The following is a 6,665-nucleotide window of genomic DNA, read 5'->3' on the forward strand; positions in this document are numbered from 1 at the left end:
ACTAACTTTGGTGTATGTGCTATGGAAGGGGCAGACACGTGCTGCCCCTCCTGCACCAAACACTGTCTCAGGAGAGCTCCTGGCCGCACTAGTGCTGCTCCTGGGTGGTGCAGTATGTGGCACACAGAGGGCTCCCTTACAAGGAGAGTTTAACAGCATGTTAAATTGTATTATACTATTCAGCCCCCAAGTGGTGCTGTGTATAATGTACTTAAGCTCACAACAGCCATTCTTGGCAGTCTATTAAAGGATTGAACAGGGACTGCATCCGGTGTATCTCTCTGGGAAGGAAACTGTAGCCAGTTCATATTATAGTACAGAAGCCTGGTCTGCCAGTAGCAGTCCTGCAAAACTAGGGTGTAGAAGGAATACATGACAGAAAGACTTGACAAAAAGCTGTCTGAGACAGGGAAGGGCAAAGGTCAGGCCAAACCAGGTGTTGAGGTTGGGCTAATATAATTGAATTAAGCTAAATAGATATTAGCCACTTTTAAAATCATTCTGAGTGTCCACACAAGAAGATTAGGCTACTTTAACTGACTCAGTTTAGAACAGTGGTTCTCAACCAGAGGTACACAAATCCCTGGGGGTACGCAGAGATCTTCCAGGGGTTACATCAAGTCATCTAGATATTTGCCTTCTTTTACAACAGGCTACACGAAAAGGGCTAGTGAAGTCAGTACAAACTAAAATTTCATACAATTACTTGTTTATACTGCTCTATATACTCTACACTGAAATGTAAGTACAATATTTATATTCCAAATGATTTATTTTATAATTATATGGTAGTAATGAGAAAGTAAGAAATTTTTCAGTGATAGTGTGCTGTGACACTTTTGTATTTTTATGTCTGATTTTGTAAGCAAGTACTTTTCAAGTGAGGTGAAATTTGAGGTTCATAAGACAAATCAGACTCCTGAAAGGGGTACAATAGTCTGAAAAGGTTGAGAGCCACTGTTTTAGAAAAAAACTTAGTTAAATCCAATTCAAATTTCCTGTGTGTAGGCCAGGCATAAGTGTCAGCTTGGCAAACTCAGTCTGGAACCTGACGCTCAATCTGGGTTCTTTCCCTCTTGCTCATCATCAGCACTTATAAAGTGAGTAGCTTCCTCAGTAATGAGTCACACTGAGGAAAGTACTGACTTAGTTTAACATGAATATAATAACCTCACTTTTTCATGTCATTGTGAAAAAGATGGTGTATGCACAGAATAACTATTGTAATGACAGCACACAAGCTAAAAAATCTCAGGTATAATGGGCCAGGTTTATTCTTAACTCCACTGAAATCAACAATAACACCTGGAATTAATTTGGTGCAAAATCTACATGGAACAATCCAAAATCCCATGGTTGGAAGACAAATTAAAATGAAGAATTTGGCAATATCCATAATCCAGCATGCCCAGAAGTCTCAAATCCAGGCAGAGAGCCAGCCTAAACTATTCTCTACAGAGTACAACGTGTGGGTTTTTAATATTCAAAATATCCATAGATACCAGTAACCGGATTTTGTTTTTTGAATGAGTCCACAATAATATGTTCCTAATCAGTGTATATACATTATTCACTTTTCCTGGTACATGCAGTCTGTACTGCTCCTAAACACTCATGTTTGATCTTGTGTGACAACTTCAGGTTCGCTCATCATAACATATTGCAGGATTGCTTCTTCAAATTAATATCCTCTAAAGAACTCTATAAATGAGAACACGTCTATTGCTACATTTGTGGTTAGTGGTTTGGTGACTAAAAAATTAACTAAAATTATCTCATTCTAATTTTACATAATATAAATATTAAGTACAAATTCTAGTAACTTCTTCTGAAGGCCATGAAGTAAATAAGTATTTTAACTTGACTAGACTTTTCCAAAACTCTAGTATGTTTTTTTTCTCCATCTGCTCTTTCGTCTACATGTGGTTTACTGTCTCTTTTCTTCAAAAACAAATGTTTTTAAGTTACAAAATGATCCCAACCACTGTGATGATAGGATTTTTTTTCTGTAATAGTCAATAGGCTGCAATTGAGCAGTTGTCTCCAAAAACACAAGAGGACCATCAGATCAGAAAAGATGACCAGCACTTTGATAAGACACTTTTGAGTCCCACCAGTTGGAACAAATTGTGAACAACAATGGCACAACTCCACAGAGTTGCTCATATACCAGATACCTGAACTGTCTGTGTAGTTACAGCTCACATAACCATGAAGATGTATGGAAAAGCCTGAAGTGGGGACTAAAATAAACACATGAAAAGTCCAATATCTCTCAACCTTTTAAATGCCTACAAATTTTATATACAGTGACTGAAAAAGTTGCCTATGATCCCACAGTCCTGATGCAGATTACACTCACACTGAAGTCCTGCAGAATTTCAGAATTGGATCCTTACTTTACATTTGGAGGCAAATTCTGATCAGCCATTCACATGAGTGATACTGCTCATGAGCACGAAGAACAGGATTTGTCCCTTGGTCTTTGCACAAAGGGTATAATCAATCCTGTATTCCTTGAGCACCCAGAATTTAAATTTACTTCAAATTGTTGTAGCTTGTCTTTCTCATCAACAGAAGTTGGGCTGATAAAAGATATTACTTCACCCACCTTGTCTCTAATTTACTTTGAAGGAATTTTTGGCACATAAGAAATGCAGGACTGATTTCCAAATGAGCAGCATTAATGTATAATTTCATATGAGGCATTTATTATTGTATATTTTATAAAAATCAATCTCTTGATGGGTACACAATGTTGATTTTACAAAATAAGCAATATTTTTTGAGTTCATGTGTTTGAGATAAGAGCGAAACCCTTAGACATATTTCTATACATTAAAATTATTTATTAGGATTTTGCCCTTCAAATACATTCTGGTCTAGCTTTTAGCTGAAAATACAACATTCAAAACTCAAATATGGTGTTTAATATTAAAAGCAACATACTTGTGGAAGCTACTATCATGTCTCATACATGCTAAAACTGTCAGAACTTAAAGGTAACTCTTCTTCTAATATTTCCTCTCATGCCATTCTATTCTTAATCAGGACCTGTGTAAGTTTGAAAGCTTGTATTTCAACCACCTTTTCACTATAAATTCAGGGAAAGATGGTTTCAGTAATTACCATGCACATCATTCCTCATGAAAGGCAACATAAGAGGATAGGTTGCAATAGATACAGTTTCAAATTTTTACTCCTGGAGGAATGCTGCGCTACTGGGCATGCGCAGAATTTATGTCCCCCACAGATTTCTTTGCTTCCCCACAGAAAAATGACTTTCTGACAGGGAAGCAAAGGGGAGCCACAAGAGCGGTCATGCAGCCCTCCCCAGCAGTATGTTTCGGAGGCCCAAGGCAGCCATCAGAGAGATAAATCACTGTGGGACAGTAGGCAGGACTGAGGAAGACCTAGCTGGTGGCTCCTACCCTGCACCAGGCTCAGCTGCTAGTCCCAGCTGGACTGGAAGGATAGGACTTCCTTTTTCTTTGCATGGCATCTGGGGGTAGGTCAGACCCACTCCCAGTTTTCTCCCCCAGCTGAAAGAAGCTCTGCAAATGCCCCTCCCCCCACCGCTTTCAGCATCCATCACTCCTCCACTGCAGGGGAAAGGATCCCTGTACAGGGAGCTGTTCCCCAATCCACCCAACCCCTGTGGATCCAGATCCCCTCATACCCTGACCCTACTGCCAAACCTCATCCCCTACCCCAGAACCGTCCGAGCCCCATTCCTGCTGCACCTGGACAACCCCAACAAGCCACCCACACCCAGATCCCCACCCCACCCACACTGAGCCCTTCACACCCATACCCCCCTGCCGAGCTCTTTCTCCCCCACACCCAGACCCTCCACCCTGCTGAGCCCCAACCACCTTCACCTGATCCCCCCTGCAGAGTCCCATAATCATTGTACCCAGAACCTCCAACAAGCCCCCCACACAGACACCTGGATCCTTCAATGAGCTGCCCATAACCAGATTGGCCCACACAGAATCCTCTCAACCCACACCTGGATCCCCTCACACTAAGCCCCTCCACACTTGGATCCTGCCTTGCTGAGCCTGCCTGCCCATACCTGGTGCACCTGACACAGAGGGGCAGGGCCCTGAGGTGTTTCTGGGGCAGGCCCAGTCCTTGCGCTGTGTCAGGATTGGGTGCAGCCTTACAACTGAGTCCATACCTGGGGTGGTGAGAGCTGCCCAGTGATCTCTCACCTCTGTGCAGCCAGTTCCCTGTGCTCCCCAATGCCATGCTGGAGCCTCTAGATTTATTTGACAAATAAAATTTGCAGAATTTTAAAATATTGTGCGGGTTTTTTGGGGGGTGTTTTTTTGTTTTTTTTTGGCACAGAATGCCCTCAAGAGTATAAAATGACTTACCATACACAGATGACTTTCAAAATATCTTGTTTAAAATGCATCTGTTTCACCATTTTTGTTTCAGAATGTAACATGAAAAGATAAACAACAACAAATTCAGCTCTCAGTTCCACTCATTCATCTCCATAGAAAACAATGGGCAAGTACAGGTGTAACTGAGAGCAAAATTGGCCTACTGTGATTAATACAGAAACATGGCCATGATGCAGGTATTAAAAAGTATGATCTACCCAAACGTTAAAAACCTGTCAGTCAAAACATTACAGAAACAAGGTATTCTCTATTGCAGGGGTTCTCAACCTTTTTCTTTCTGAGTTGTCCCCACCGCCTCCCTGATACATGCTATAAAAACCCCACAGTTCACTTGTGCCACAACTGGTTTTCTGCATATAAAAGCCAGGGCCAGCGTTAGGGTGTAGCAAATAGGGTAATTGCCTGGGGCCCCTGCAAAGCTAAGTTGCTCAGGCTTTGGCTTCAGCCCAGGGTGGCAGGGCTCAAGGCCCCAGGCTTCAGCCCCATGTGGTGTGACTTCTGCTTTCTGCCCTGGGCCCCAGCGAGTCTAACACTGGTCCTGCTTGGTGGACCCCCTGAAACTGTGGCCCCTGAGAACCACTGCGCTATTGTGTAACACACTGGCTACTTCAGAGAAGTTAATCATTTTATCACTCTTGATTAGACAGAAGGTCAAAAAGAACCCCGTACTGCAGTACCTCTCAAACACGCTCAATTACATGGGGAGCCACTCATTTCAAACCAGTATTTATGTCCACATCATAATGAAACTTGCTGCCATCTCACTGCTTATTCCTGATATCAGAAACACAACCCCGGAGCAGTGGTTAAACCAAACGTGATGCCTGTTACAGACACTGGGTGAAGTCTTGGTCCCACCGAAGGCATGGGCAAGACATTGTCCTACTTACACTTGTTCAACCCCACTGACCTCAGATAGATCAATGGCCCCACACTTTCTGCCTTTGCTATTTCAATTGTTTTTTCTTATGGGAGAGTCAGGGGCATATTTTTAAGCTGGGTCCTTGGCAGGTTGAGAGCTGTGTTTACACCTTATCAGAGGGGTAGCTGTGTTAGTCTGGATCTGTAAAAAGTGACAGAGTCCTGTGGCACCTTATAGACTAACAGACGTATTGGAGCATGAGCTTTCCTAGGAGAATACCCACTTCGTCAGACTTATACTCTCCCCCGTTCACCTAGGACTAGGAGCCGGGCTGCTAAACAAGATCCTCCGCTGCAGCCCGGCCAGCCCCAGACACATAGCACCAGCCTCCTCCTCTTGCAAACACCGGCCTGAGCAGGCAACTTTCCCCCAGGTACTTCTCTGCCCCCCACCCAGCGGGACCCGCTTTCCCCCACTGCTCTGCAGCAGGACTGGGCAAGACGGAGGAAGCCAGGTCCCTTCATCCCCAGCGAGTCCCCCCTCGCCCACCTCAGCCCAGCCGCTCCCAACTTTGCAGCCTTTGGACAGCCCGTAACCGGGAGTCTGTGCCTCTCCTCGCGCCCCCAGCGACGGGCACTCACCTGGCCCGGCCGGCCGGCGGGGGAGCCCTGGCTGCTCGCTGCCGCCGCTCTGCTGCCCGGGCCGCTTCTGAGCCAGAGGCAGCTCGCGGCGCTGCCAGTCCCGGCAGCTGGAGCAGCCGCCGCCCGTGGGAGGAGGAAACCCAGCAGCGAGGCGCCAGATGCTGCGGCGGTGGCCGCGGGTGCCCTGGGGGCGCTGCTCTTCGGGCCGCTGCTCTCCCAGGCGGCTCTGACCCGCCGCAGGGCGCTCCCCTGCCGCCCTGACCCCCGCCGAGCCCCCCTCGCCAGGCAGCGCCGCAGGCTGTGGCCCTTCCGAGCTTCTGCCCCAGAGCAGCGGGGCCGCCTCTCGCGCGGTTAGTCCCGCATCTGGCTGACTTGAAAAGCTGCCGAGGAAACACAAATCATGGGTGTACAGGCGGCTGCCAAACCACCTCAGCTTCCATTCCAGCTGGGGATGGGGGGCGGGGGGAACCGACGTGAGGAGCAGAGCCAGGACACTGGCTGGCTTTTTCAGCGGAGCTACAGTCCCTCAAAGGAGTTTGCGCCCCCGGTCTCAGGAGAGCACGGTGCCCACTGGAACAATTCATCAGGATGCGGTGCTCATTCTTTAGGGTCCAATTCTGCTGGGCGCAGCTCAAGGCAGAAAATCCTGTTTATTTTTTTCTGAGGGAATTTGATCAAGGGTCTCCTAAATCACTGGCAGGTCTTTAGTGACCGCTGCTGCCAGGGAAGAAGCTCTGACAGGAGCAT

At 46.3% G+C, this 6,665-nt stretch overlaps 1 protein-coding gene across 9 annotated transcripts in view; it reads right to left on the minus strand.

Moving 5' to 3' along the window:
* The window catches only part of ADGRG2 (adhesion G protein-coupled receptor G2), a 99,374-nt gene extending 93,406 nt beyond the window's left edge, over positions 1–5,968 (minus strand). For 8 of the 9 annotated variants that reach the window (XM_030574280.1, XM_030574309.1, XM_030574261.1 and 5 more), the window contains exon 1: positions 5,919–5,968. The gene's annotated coding sequence lies outside the window, so the exon portion shown is untranslated. Of the gene's footprint in view, positions 1–4,382; positions 4,455–5,918 lie in introns of those variants that run through there. The other variant, XM_030574251.1, reaches the window with a different exon arrangement.
* Positions 5,969–6,665: the final 697 nt, after the last annotated feature.

This window comes from Gopherus evgoodei, chromosome 1 (genome assembly GCF_007399415.2).
Source record: "Gopherus evgoodei ecotype Sinaloan lineage chromosome 1, rGopEvg1_v1.p, whole genome shotgun sequence".
Classification (NCBI taxonomy): Eukaryota; Metazoa; Chordata; order Testudines; family Testudinidae; genus Gopherus; species Gopherus evgoodei.